Below are 14683 nucleotides of genomic sequence, written 5' to 3'. Positions count from 1 at the left end.
CAGGGCACCTTATAGTTCCAGATTATGTGTCTCTAGCCCATGGGTTATTAGAGTTATCTCTTGCCAAATGTGAACAGATCCCTCTCCTTTCCAAATCAAATTTTACACTCTGGAAGGAAGAACGATACTTTAAATTCTTATGTCTCTCACCTTTGGCCCTGTAAAGTTTCAGACTTGTGAATATTTATTGGGTTCATAGGAACCCAGGAGAAGTAGCCTGCCACCCCAGATCAACTTGAAAGAGGGAGTAGGAGAAGGCAGCATTTCAGCATCGATTCTCAATGTCATGGTATATCAGCAGCCTTCTCATTGTCTCATCCATAGGTGTTTGTTGAACACAAATTCTGCAAAATGTGCAATGCTAGCTACTACTCTTGCTATTCCTCAGATTTCTGCCCTTGACCTGATACATTTTGCTCCCAGATCTTACTGCCTGAGCACTCCTATGGGTTTCTTCACGTCCTGATGCCTTTAGGTCATCCAGCCATAGCCATGCTATAGATGCCTATGGTTAATGGTTCTCTACACACCCCAGGGTGGGTGCTGTGCCCCAGAAAAGCAAGATCAGCCTGTGCCTGACACAGCTGATGTCATACCCAGTACCAGCTCATTTGGGGCAGAAACTAGCATCACTGAAGGAATCCTCATCTTCTGTTAGCTGCTTCCTTGGTTTGAATGTTTACTACCACCCCACTGCTGTTGCCATGGTCCCCACATAAGGTGATTTTTTTTCTTTATCTTTGCTGAAAAAATTTAAACATGGGAACATGATATGATTTATGAATTTACCAAACTGACTGTCATTTTCTTAATGCTAATACTGTGTAAATGATGAATGTGGCTGAACTGTCTTTGGAAACACGACTTCAAATTATGCCTTGCCCAATGTGTTGTTTCATAATGTATTCTGTAACTCTTCAGGTAGATACACAGTGTTCCAAAAAAGTTAAAAATTCTAAAACGTTTTAATTATACTATAAGGCAAAGCTTTTCAATTAATCAGCTTAAGTCTTTACTTTGCTTAAAAGAGGTGAGGCTACAGTTTTCAGTAAGGTTTTATACATTGTTAGGTACATGTGTGGTACCTCCTCTACCTGCTGGGGCTAAGACAAGAAATACAGAAATTTCTTGAATTAGTGGAATTAATTTTTGTGGAAAACACAGGCTCTCTCTCTCTCTCTCTCTCTCTCTCTCTCTCTCTCTCTCTCTCTCTCTCTCACACACACACACACACACACACACACACACACACACACACACACACACCAAAATCAAAACTGATGCAGAAACAGTGGGATATGTCAGAATGGGCATGTGCTAAATGACTGAGTTGGCAACTATCATTTAGAAAAAAGCAGGGTGAGAATCACTACACACCCCATTTCACACTCTATCCACAGTACCTCACAAAATATTTAAGTCTACCAAACTCTAAGACAGTAAAACAAAAACTAGAAAATCCTGTTTCCAACTTAAAGTGAGTGGTGGAAGAATTAATGAGAAGAGGGAAAGAAGAAATGTGTACAGCACACTGGGTTTATCATCGTTCACAAGAAGTCAATAGATACTGTCCAAAAATAAAATATTGGGTATTCTGTAAATAGCTATATTCCTCAACTATGCAGTTAAAATTAAAGTTAAAATATTCAGCTCTATGAAAGGAACAGATGGGAAATTAAGGAAGGCAGACCATAATAATGAGAGTTTTAAGTTGTCATAACTACACCCTGAGCACACACTGGCAGAAGTAAGGCTCATGTACCATTCCTAAAGAGGCTAGAGGCAGAACTCCTGTGGCCAGCAAAGGGCTGCTTAAGTTCCAATGGAAAACCACTTGACACATGGACTACTCTGTGTGGAGCTTGGTTTTAGACTAGTGGCATTCTTTTACATAATTACAATTTTGAGTTAGTTGATGGCTTCAAGTAATAGTACTTAACTTTTGTTTATTTGGTGATTAAAGAAATTCAGTGACTTTTTTTTCAAGCTTATGGTCATTTGCCTTATGAGCAAAAATAAATCATGTGATAGAGTACCCTACCACCTTTGTGACATTATCTTTCAACTCTTCGTTGTGGTCTTATTGTCTGGTTCCTTCTCATCTTCCTGAATGTAAATACTGGTGTACTTGGGGACCAATGTTTGGGTCTTTTCTCTGTCTTGTTTTACTCCTTTGATTTCTTTTGTATGGTTTCCAAATATTATCACATGTAGTATACAACCCCACAATTTATATATTCAGCCATGATAGCCCCCCTTACAGAATCTCTGACCTCCCCAGGTTCAAGGAAGCCAGGCCTGCCACACTTAGCTCCATGTTTCCTGTCACTCTGTCCCTGGTCAAATCACCAAGTCCTAGATAAAACAGCAATGGCATTGTACCACAACATCCAGGTCCTGGTTTATTTTTATCCATAACATCCACCAGCATGTGACATGTTGTATAGAAAAATAAGCTTACCATAGTAGAAGATAATAGGCATATTTATTATTCTGTGAACAGAGTACATGTTCATAGAAAACCACTCTTTTAGTGTTTATGTGTTGCTTTACAAAGGTCATTATAAAACCAGTCCTAATGCAACCCATGAAGTGGTTATTAAGATTAACTACTTTTTAAAAAAAAGTCAAAAACTCAGTTCAAGGTCACTCAGATAAGTGAGGCAAACCAGAAACCGAGAAATTGCTGTACACTAAACTAATACAACGTGTCACATCCTGGTGGATGTTATGGATAAATAAACCAGGACCTGGATGTTGGGGTACATTGCCATTGCTGTACCCCATAGCATCTCATCTCTCTCTCTCTCTCTCTCTCTCTCTCTCTCTCTCTCTCTCTCTCTCTCTCTCTCTTTCTCTCTCTCTCTCCCTCCTTCCCTTCTTTCCTTCCTCCCCCCTCTGTGTGTGTGTTGTATGTGTGTGTTGTGTGTGTGTGTGTGTGTGTGTGTGTGTGTGTGTGTGTGTGTGTGTGTGTGAATGTTTGACTTGTGTCTATGGGTGTGTACTGTGGGGCTGCCTGATGCCTGCAGAGGGCATTGCATCTCCTGGAACTGGAGTTACAGGTGGCTGTAACTCAGAATCAAACCAGGGTCCCAGGGAAGGGCACCCAGTGCTCTTGACTACTGAGCCATCTTTTCAACTGCCATTTAGGTGGTTTTTAATTATAGAAATGTGGCTACAATTTGTTTGCTTCGTGGAGTAGTCATTTTTTTAATGTTCCTGATATTTCTTTTTCCTGTCTCTTTCTCTTTTCTTTTATTAAACCAGTCCATCATTCTTATATCATTTATTTTTGTTTTCATATTCTTCTTTATTTTAAAAATTTCATATGTATGCACATTTTTTGCCTGCATGTGAACCACTTGTGTGCCTAATGCCCATAGAGGCCAGAAGAGCGTTTAGGATACTCTAGAACCAGAATTAAAGATGATTCTACAGCACCATGGCCATGTAGATGCTGGGCATCAAACTCTGGTCCTCAGCAAGAGCAGCCAGAGCTCTAAACTACTGATTTACCTCTCCAGCCCCATATGTTAGCATTTTTATCTACTGCCTATTTTTTTAATGACCCGAGTCTCTTAGGTGACAAAATACTAAAAATCTAGGAGGTTTATCTGGTGAAAGATCAGGGTCCTGTTTCTGTTTATGGAGAGTCTTACTTCATTCTTTCTCAGTTCTTTGTGATTCAACATTTTTTTTTCTCTAAGCAGTTTTTCCTCACAAGGCAGAACCTTGTGGAACACAATATACGTGGTTTCCTTCCCACATATATTGTATTTCCTGGTTAAATTTTCATTAAGTGTGGAGTTTGCATTGCTCTTTCTTGTTTGCCCTGCTGCTCTGCGATGATTTATGAGGAGAAGGGGGCGCATTATAATTACTTGGCTATTTAAAACCATTTATAAATCCTTATCATGTATTTCTGAAATGTGGCTATAGTTTACTAACTGGTTTCTTTGCTCTCAGATCAGCACACCAAACCCCTAGTGCCTTCACAAACTCCTTCCAAAGTCCTTTATTTAAAATAAAAATCAATGTCCCCAGCCTCAGTGGCTGTTAATCACCTGCAGGGTAAAATCCAATTCTTTAGTGTTGTCTGCCAGAACCTCTACAGTCAGAGCCCTGGATGAGTCAGCCTCATAAGAATTCCTCACCTTTGCATTGCACATTCCTCCCTTGCTTTAATTAACCCTTCGTTAAACGTGGGCCTTTTTGGTCTCCATGCACACAGCATGACACTTCTGGCCACCCATGTCCTCCCTGCATGTTCTTTCTGCTTGGGAGGCCCCTTTGGGAGACAAAATCAGTCATTAAGATTCAGTGGGGCAGGCAGTGGTGGTGCACGCCTTTAATCCCAGCACTTGGGAGACAGAGGCAGGTGGATCTCTGTGAGTTCGAGGTCAGCATGGTCTCCAGAGCGAGTGCCAGCCAGGATAGGCTCTAAAAGCTTCCCTGGTATCCTCATTCTGGATTGGATCAAACTCCACAGCTGCCTTCTTCCGTGTTTCTATTGTATCTCCTGGTCAGGTCTGTAAACTATGAGGGCTCTCACTACATCTTATTCATTCTTGTTTGCCTGCACTTCACATAGTGACTGGTACTCAATAAGTGTTTACTGGACTGAACTGAACTAAGGAGATAAGGCATGGTCCTTATTTTCAGGGAGTGTGCCTGGTTATCTTTTTCAAGCAAGGAGATCTTGTTTCTTCAGCTAACAGTATAAGACAACTTAAGGTAATTGGCAATCACTCACTGCATAAGAAATGTCTCTGTGTAGAGCGCCTTTGCATTTTTTAGAAAACCACTGTCCAGGAATTGCCCAATGTGTTATTCAGTGCTTGTTCCTAGTCATTCATTTAAATACATTAGAATACATTCAGCTTGGTGGAGAGCACGGGCAGCTAAACAATTATAACGCCATGTGATGAAAGCTGCATTAGTGGGAGACACACGCTGCTCTTCGCTAAATCAAGAGCTCTTCACCCTGTCCTGGATGAATGAGTGTCAGTGCATGATTCCCTGGGAGTGGGGGTGGGGGAGGCTGTGAGCACAGGTGTGGGTGGTGGAGGGCTGGCATAGAGCCATAGGACCTGTGTGCCCCGACCTCTCTACCCAAGGCCCTTTGTACTTGTTGGAGAGGAGAACCTTCCATTTTCTCTCATCAAGTACAGTTAATGTGGCTTGCCTATCTTTCCAGTTTCTAAAAATCTCAGAAGCAATCTAACTGCAACTCCAGCAGCTCCCAGGATCCCTTATGCTTGTGTCTCTTTCTTCTTTAGTGTGTCTGTTTGTTTTAAGACAGTCTCACTATGAAGCCTAGGCTGCCCTTGAACTCACTATTCCCCTACCTCAGCCTTCTGAGTGTTGGAATTACAGATGCTGGCTGCCGCATCTGACTCTGCCACTGGACATTTTTATAGCTTCATTTTCTTTGTTTTTCAGCTACTTTTTAATTAGTGTTTGAATGTCCATTTTAAAATAACAAAAAGCCCACTTCAGATAATTTTCTGAAACTATGTGGGTTTCTGGTCATTTGTGAGAGTATACATTTGAAAACTGAAATAAGGGCCAGGACAAATGTTATTTATGGTGAAGGCTAGATAGTTTTGGTGATCAAGATCTGTTTCTAAGCCAAGGGAAGTGGAAGTTTCCTTTCTGTTCCACAAATAGAGATGCCTCGGAAGAAGAAAACCTGCCAGCTGACAGAGTTGCTTCTCCAGGGTGTAAACTCTTAGATGATGGCTGGCAGCATGCCAGGACACCAGGCTGGGGAGCAGTCAGGAGCCCTGCAGCCTCCTCTCGAGGAGTAGCCATTGATAAAGTGAAAGCTGTATAGAGCAGCTCCTCCTGCCCAAGTCTAGTGTCTCCAAGGCAAGCTGGCCTTGAGGATGGTGTGTTCTACTGAAAGGCATTTGCTGTCCTTTGGGATTTTGGTGTAGTTTGTAGAAGTGGATGCTTTGTTATACGATTTTATCAAGTAGATAGCAGCAAGCATAGCATAAGGTGCCTTGGTGGTTCATGAGTCTAGGAAAAGTTTTCACTGATTTTCTTTTTTTTGTGTGTGTGTGTGTGTGTTACTATTTTGAATATGGCTGAAATGCTAGCAGAAATGGAACTCTGATAACAAGAACAGCAGAAAACAACAACAAAAAATAACCCATGAAAAGGGCCAGTCTCTCTGTCCCACCATGCTGGGGGACAAATGGTATTTTAGGCAGCTTTATAATAGATCTCAGGAAAACTTGAGTGACTAACAAATGTCAGGTGTATATCTAAATGAAAGGAAAAAGGTATGTCAAAAATGCCACCGTGATTTACCAAAGCTGTAGATACAGTCTTCAAAACTGTCTGATATGTAACCCCAGTGGAATACTAGTCAACCATGAAAAGAATGAAGGTATATCATTATTTCTTAAAAATAATTTATTTAACTTTATTTTATTTGGTGTGAAGGTATCAGATCCCCTGGAACTGGAGTTACAGACAGTTGTGAGTTGATATGTGGGTGCTGGGAATTGAACCTGGGTCCTCTGGAAGAACAGCAAGTTCTCATCACTGCTGAGCCCTCTCTCTAGCCCCAGCATTCTATCCTTTGGTGTGAGACAGATATAAATGGAAATCATTATGCCAAGTCAAATCAGCCAGGCACAGAAAGACACAACTGCATGTTTTCAGTCCCAGGAGACATTTGTAATATTTGATCTCATTGAGGTTGAGGTTGGAAAAGTGATTGACAGAGGCTGAGGAGAAGAAAGGAAAGGGGGTGGGCTGAAGAGTGATTTCTCAAAGAGAAGTAAGTTCTAGTTAGACAACAGTAAGAAATTCTTGTTTAATACTGCGTGCTAGAGGGCCTGTGATGACTGCTCTGGTCATGTCACCCGGCAGAAGACAAGACTGGGAATGCCTGAGGAGTTTTCCAGGGTGTGTGTGTGTGTGTGTGTGTGTGTGTGTGTGTGTGTGTGTGTGTATCATGATTCAAGCATTGTACAATATGCACATGTAGCAAAATTATGCCCACAAGTACTTGTAATTCTCCAGAATAATGTATCATTTCAAACATTAAAAAAATAAAAGTAGGCCAGGCGTTGGTGGTCATGCCTTTAATTCTAGCACTTGTGAGGCAGAGGCAGGTGGATCTCTGTGAGTTCAAGGCCAGCCTGGTCTCCAGAGCGAGTGCCAGAATAGTCTCCAAAGCTACACAGAGAAACCCTGTCTCAAAAAACAAACAAACAAACAAAAATAAAAGTAGAAAAGTATTGTGAGAACTGGCTTCTTAGAGGAGAGAGTAACTGTTTTTTTTTTTTTTTTTTGAGAGCAACTTTTTTTGTTCACTCTTTTTTATCACTTTGCTCAATTTCCATTCACTTAACCAATGGGTTCTGTTGCTAACAGTGTTTAAAAGCCACTGATTGCAATGCTGTGTGGGTCAGAAGTCAGACTTTTCATATGTGGACAGCTAGCCACTAGAAAAGCCAATGAGCTCAAGCCCATATTTTCTCTGCATGTAAGTAATACACACACACACATACACACACACACACACACACACACACACACACACACACACACACACACACGCACACATACACATTTGAGAGTGCAGCTAAATAAACAAAATCCCAGGCAACCGCTAAATAATGAGAATCATTCGATTAATGTATTAGGCTTCTCCCCATGATATTAAATTGACATAAAAATTTCACCTCTTCTCAGTGGCACCTGTAAGGAAAAGCATTTCCCATAACCAATAGCAATCCCCTGGATCTACTATTCTTAGTCCCCTCTCCTGTGTGTGGTAGGAGGGCCTCTAAACTACCTACAGGGCTCCTGAAATGTAGGGGGGCTGCACAGTCTACACCTTTTATTTCAGGCCAGGCAGGCGCCCATCTCAACAGATCACCGGGGGAGAACTCCTGCCACCTTTGACTTGAAGGAGTACAAGAATCTGTGGCATCTGTTAAACTGTTGGTACCTTTCCTGTCTTGGATTTCCTTAATGAAATAAAAGGCGTTAATTCTTCTGAGAAAGCCTTGCTTTAATGAGAAAGAATCTATTTGAATGGCCAGTGTTCCATGTGGATAAATGAAACATGCTGTCCTCTAAAGGCAAGAGGGACTTCAAGTTGACTTCTGTACTCTGAGCCAAGTTGGTTGAAAACCTTGTCACTTAGCACTTTAGGAAGGCTTTCCTAGTGATTATTCTAGAGAGTAGTTAGTTCAGCAACAATCATTGCAAAATTTCCCTGGAAACTGATTCAAACCCTAGCTACTAGGGACTGTGACAAACAAGAACAGAGCTTTGTAAGGCTTCATGTGTCTGCAGTAGATTACATGATGTTCTGTCCTAACTTCCCATGATGGCCTAAGAAGACTCCTTTCATGCAAGGGTACATTCACTCACTGAACAAACTGATGCTCACATTCACTTGTATTCATTCAAGTATCTAAAGTGCAAGGGAAATTAGATTAATAACAGGTACAAATTACATGCTCAAATGGAAGAGAGAATGAAAACTTGAATGAGGGAAAGGGAACAAATCTTCCTGACTACTGAAGTCATTGCCCACCTATTCTCTGATCTCTCTGGCTTTTAGCTCAGGACAGAGTATTTTCCTCACTCTCTTAGGTCAGCTTGGTACTGTCATGGGAGGTCACACAGCAAGTTAAATGCTCAAGGGAGATACGTTTGTTTCATGAACATTGTGAGTAGATAAATGTGTCCTTAAAAACATACTTATATACACTCTCTGAATCTCCTATGTGCCTTATAACAATTTGTGCAGAGTAGCTGGCATAATTCTGTCCTACAAAAATGAGAAAACCATCATGGTTACAGTCTAACGAACTAGTCCAGTAATCCTCCCTCATAGGTGGTAGTCTCCTGGATCCTCTGTAGGCTACTATGAAAATGCCTTGGGGACAGTCAGCATGTATGGATTGATTTAGTGCCAAATACTACTTTCAACTCCTAGCACTAATCTGTGGATGCAATCTGTAATGAGGATGGAGCCATGTACAAAGTGCTTCTTGAATGACTGGGGCACCCAAATCAAGCCAACCAAGGGCTGTTAGATTTTTATTTAAATTAGAAACAAGCTTATGTTGCCTGTCAACCCCAGTTCCCTCTCCTTCCACTCCTCCCCTGTCCCCGACTGACTCCCTGACCCCTTTCTGCTCCCTAGGGAGGGTAAGGTCTTCCATGGGGGATCTTCAAAGTCTGTCATATTATTTGGAGCAGGGCCTAGACCCTTCCCTATGTGTCTAGACTGAGAGAGTATCCCTCTATGTGGAATGGGTTCCCAAAGTCCATTCATATACTAGGGATAAATACTGATTCACTACCAGAGGTCCCATAAATTAACCAGCCCTCCAAACTAACATTCTCATTCTGGGGGGCTGGAACAGTCCTATGCTGGTTTCCCAGCTATCAGTCAGGAATCCATGAGCAACCCCTTGTTCAGGTCAGCTGTTTCTGTAGGTTTCTCCAACCTGGTCTTGACCCCTTTGCTCATCACTCCTCCCTCTATGAAACTGGGTTCCAGGCTTCAGCTCAGTGTTTAGCTGTGGGTGTCTGTGTCTGCTTCCATCAGCTACTGGATGAAGGCTCTAGGATGGCATATAGGATAGTCATCAATCTCATTAATGGAGAAGGGTTTTTAAGGTAGCCTCTCGACTACTGCTTAGACTGTTAGTTGGGGTCAACCTTGTAGATCTTTGGAAATTCCCCTAGTGCCAGATTTTAAGGATTCCATGTATAAACATAGAAAAGTAGTCCAGTTTATAAGATGTCACAGAAGTACTGGCCATTAATGAATCTTCAGAGCCAATCTTTGCTGAGCCCCATACTAAGTGCAATGGGTCTTGACCGATGCAAAAGACATTGTCCCTGCTCTCAAGCAATTTATGACTCAAGAAGCTAGGAATCCTTTTTTGTTTGTTTTGTTTTTCGAAACGGGGTTTCTCGGTGTAACAGCCCTGGCTGTCTTGAAACTTGCTTTGTAGACCAGGCTGGTCTACAAACTTGAACTCACAGAGGTCCACCTGCCTTTTCCTCCCAAGTGCTGGGATTAAAGGTGTGGGCCACTACTGCCTGGCTGGAGCTAGGAATCTTATCTTGGGGAAAGAACCCTGGTTGTAAAGACCTGTGCTGTAATTAGGGATCTACCAGCCTGCAGCCAGGGAATACTGACAGCTTACTTAGACTCTCAGAACACTCATTTTCTCATCTCTGCAGAGTGGAATCATGCTACTTGCCCTGTGCAAATTGCAAGGTTGTTGTGAGGATCAAGGGGGATAATAATGTCTTTGAAATGCTTTGAAAAGTACAGAGCCCTACAAAAGGCAAGACTTGACACCAATTCATATACAAAACTCAACCTCATGTCTTTTGTGTATGTACAACCCAGTTTAAGGCTTCTTATAAGCCTGCCACATAAAAGATTACTCAATCTCTTTACCAAATTCATTTTTAAATTATTCATGGCATCAATTCATGGTTTAATGTATGTGCATGATAAAACCATCCCATGTAACTTCCATATGCTGTCATCAGATAAATCAGTCTCTCATGATCTTATGAGACAAGAGATATTCTGAACCTTAATTATCTTGTAAGAAGTAGAGCATCTTGGTATTGGTTCATCAAGGTTTTGATACTTTATTGAAAAGCCTACTTTCGACATCATCATGGGACAGAGAGCTGTCTTTGTGGTGTAGCTTCTATTTCTCTAATTGTTTTCTTTTTGATAGAAAAAGCCCCATGGCATAATTAATAGAGTGTAATTATTCAAAGAAAACTATTTGGTGATATTTTAAACGATGTTAATTCAGATTTAATGGGAGAGCTTTTTGGAATGTTAAATAAATAGCAATTTCATTATTAGGGACACAATTACAACACAGAAGTTTTAAGGGACGTGAAAGATAGAGACAGTCTTCAACAGAATCCAGTAAAGACCTCTTCATATGTACACAGTTGAAACACTTCCAGAACCTTAAATACATGAGTTTTCAGCACCCGGTGCCAAGGACAAGTCATCAGTTGGCACGTGGTTGGTACATAGCACGTATTAAATTCAGTAGCTTGGTGTAACAGTTGCTGCTAGTATTTACGATGTTCTCAAGAATAAATGCAGAGCACTGCTTCACTTATGAAGGGATGGTGCTCAATGGACATTTGGGTAGGACAGCTTCCAGGCGCCATGGCTCATCCTGCTGGCTTATATTTGCCTCTTTTACTAACTGTGTACAAGAGAGGCTGGCGATCACCTTGCCATAGCTACACTGCAGTGCACTCGCTTTTTGTTCTGGGCTGATCGATCCTCAATTTAGATCCTCACAAGAGACCTCTTGACCATGCTGGTGCAGACATAAGCCTTGAGGGAGTCGAGAACCTCTGGTATGATGTGACTTCTAAGAGTCAGAAGCTAGTTTCTTAGCATCTTCCCTTCCCGTGCCAGGTGGACAACAGTAAGCTTCATGTGCTCAAACTTTTCTTCAGTAGGACCCCAGCGGGATTGAGCCACCATGATAGACAGTGAGTGATTTTCCTAGGATGGCTTTCTCACCCCCCTGTTTCCTGATTCCTCATTGCATGGTTCCTATTCCTGGATCATTTCTCTCCAAATGAAATTAAAAACTACATACATAATTTGTCTTGCACAGGCCTTACTTCTCCTGGGAAGACTCGGATATTTACAGAATACCTAGTATGTAGCCAGAGTCATTGGTAGAGTGAACTATGCAAATCCTCCTGCCATCCTCTTTCTCATAGTCTCAGATTATCAATCCATCTCTTTTTCATTTGTTATTTTCAATTACTAATGGCTACTCTGGAACTTGCATCAACAGTCACATATTTTCAAATATCTACTATTCTTAAATAACAAAGCAACTGAACTTTCTTTGAACTCTACATTACTCTTTATACAAGTCTCATATTTCATTTGCCACACAATTTATTGAGCACCATCTGTATTCATCTTCCTGTCTTCCCAGTTCCCTCTCTGTCACCCACCTGGGACTGCCTCTGCCACTCCACTGAAATTGCTTTGGCTGAGTTTATCAAAGATGCCTGTGAATTGTATACTTTCAGTGTTCCTCAGTGATTAACTTACCCAGCCTATCTGCAGAACTCCAGGCTGTGCTGCCTATTCTGGAGCACCAGTGTTCTCCCTATACTTCCTCCATCCTAAATGGGGTATATTCTTCCTGTTCCTCTCCTGTATTGTCTTACTTCCTACACAGGTGTCTCTCCCTCCACCTACCTTCTTTCTGCTTTGGCTTTTCCAGTGTTCTTGGTTCTCATTCCCTGTTTACCTCCTACCCCAAAGAATCCCACCCAACCCACTCACTGAGCTTGAACTATATCCAAATGTGAAGGACTCCTGGTACTCTCATCACTGTATAGAGGCAGGGAGGCTCCAGGGTGGGCTCATTTGCATGACAACCATCAGTCCTTTATGCATGGTGGTCTTCTCTCTTCACTTGCTGCTTTACTGTACAAGTACCTAATAAAAAGATCTGTTTCTTCCCAAGAAATCTAATGAGGGTCTGTGAAAATTTCAATACCTGCTGTATCCCAGGCCCACATAGCAAGGGATGATTTTCCTCACTCTCAGAGAATAATTCTTCAATTCACTGAATGTTCTACAATATCTCTTTGCCTTTCTCATATATATGGGTGGAGTATAGCAAGGTAAGGGTGTTACATTATTTTCATGTTTTATGGGAGATAAATTGTTTCACCTCTGAGCAACCCTTTATATTTTTTTCAAGACAAGGTTTCTCTGTGTGTCTCTGGCTTTCCAGGAACTAGCCTCTGTAGACAAGCCTGACTTGGAACTCAGAGCCCTGCCTAACTCTGACTTCCAGGGCTGGGATTAAAGGTGTGTGCCACCACCACCCATCTGTGAGTGGCTTTTTTTATTGCTAATTTTTCATAGATTTTATTTAAATTAGAAACAATCTTATTTTACACACCAATCCCAGTTCCCTCTCCCTCCCATCTTCCCATGTCCCCCACAGACCTCCCTATCCCATCCCCCATCCACTCCCCAGGGAGAGTGAGGACTTCCATGAGTAACCATTAAAATCTGTCTTGGGGCAGGGCCTAGGCCCTCCCCTGTGTGTCTAGGCTAAGGGAGTATCCTTCCATGGGAAATGGGCTCCCGAAGTCCATTCATGCACTAGGGTTCCACTGCCAGAGGCCCCATAGATGGCCCAGTAATCCTAGTTGACACCCACATTCAGGGGACCTGGTTTGGTCCTATGTTGGTTCCCCACCTGTCATACTGGGGTCCATGAATTCCCACTTACTCAGGTGAGCTGTTTCTGTGGGTTTTCCCAGTGTGGTCTTGACTCCTCCCTCTCTTAAACTGGATTCCATGAGATTGGCTCAGTGCTTGGCTGTGGATCTCTGCTTCTGCTTCCATCAGCTACTGGATGAAGGCTCTAGGATGGCATTTAAGGAAGTCATCATTCTCATTACTGGAGAAGGGCATTTAAGGTAGCCTTTCCACTACTGCTTAGATTCTTAGTTGGGGTCATCCTTGTGGATCTCTGTATAGTTCCCTACTCCCAGATTTCTCTTTAAACCTATAGTGGCTCCCTTTATTGATGTGTCTCTTTTCTTGCTCTCCTCTATTCCTCTCCCTACTCAATCTTCCTGATCCCTCAAGTTCTATCCCCTCTTCTCTCCTCCTCTTTCTCCTACCTTCCTTCCTCTCCCTCCATGCTCCCCATTCGTTCAGGGGCTCTTGTCTTCACTGGGGGACCATGTTTGTCTCTCTTATGGTCCTCCTTATTTCCTAGTTTCTCTCTCTGTCAGTGTAGATGGTAGGCTGGTAATCATTTGCTCTATGTCTAATATCCACATATGAGTGAGTACAAACCATTTTGTCTTTCTGTGACTGGGTTACCTCACTTAGGATGGTTTCCTCTAGTTCCATCCATTTGCCGGCAAATTTCAAGATTCCATTGTTTTTTCCTGCTGAGTAGTACTCCATTGTGTAAATGTACCACATTTTCTCTATCCATTCTTTTGTTGAGGGACATCTACGTTGCTTCCAGGTTCAGGCTATTATAAATAATGCTGCTGTAAACATAGTTGAACAGATGTCCTTGTTGTATGAATGTGTATTCTTTGGGTATATGCCTAAGAGTGGAATTGCTGTATCTTGAGGTAGACTGGTTGTCATTTTCTGGAGAACCTACCATACTGATTTCCAAAGTAGCTGTACAAGTTTGCACTCCCACCAGCAGTGGAGGAGTGTTCCCCTTTCTCCATATCCTCTCCAATATAATCTTTCATTGGTGTTTTTTATTTTAGCCATTCTGACAGGTGTAAGATGATATCTCAAAGTTGTTTTGATTTGCATTTTCCTGATGGCTAAAGATGTTGAGCAATTTTTTAAGTGTCTTTCTGCCAGTTTAGATTCCTCTATTGAGAATTCTCTGATTAGTTCTGTATCCCACTTTTTAGTTGAATTATTTGGTGTTTTGGTGACTAGCTTCTTGAGTTCTTTGTATGTTTTGGAGATCAGCCCTCTGTCTGATTTCCTATTGGTGAAGATCTTTTTCCATTCTGTGGGCTGCCGTTTAGTCTTATTGACTGTGTCTTTTGCCTTACTTAACCTCCTCAGTTTCAGAGGTCACATTTATTAATCGTCAGTCTCAGTGAGATG

General features: G+C 41.9%; 1 protein-coding gene across 1 annotated transcript in view; it reads left to right on the top strand.

Moving 5' to 3' along the window:
• Positions 1–14683, top strand: part of Sorcs3 (sortilin related VPS10 domain containing receptor 3) — a 625100-nt gene that overhangs the window by 473175 nt on the left and 137242 nt on the right. The gene's annotated exons all lie outside the window — the stretch shown is intronic.

This window comes from Cricetulus griseus, chromosome 3 (assembly GCF_003668045.3).
Source record: "Cricetulus griseus strain 17A/GY chromosome 3, alternate assembly CriGri-PICRH-1.0, whole genome shotgun sequence".
Lineage (NCBI taxonomy): Eukaryota > Metazoa > Chordata > Mammalia > Rodentia > Cricetidae > Cricetulus > Cricetulus griseus.
Note: the sequence above shows the minus strand (reverse complement) of the source record. Positions and strands in the feature narration are given on the sequence as shown.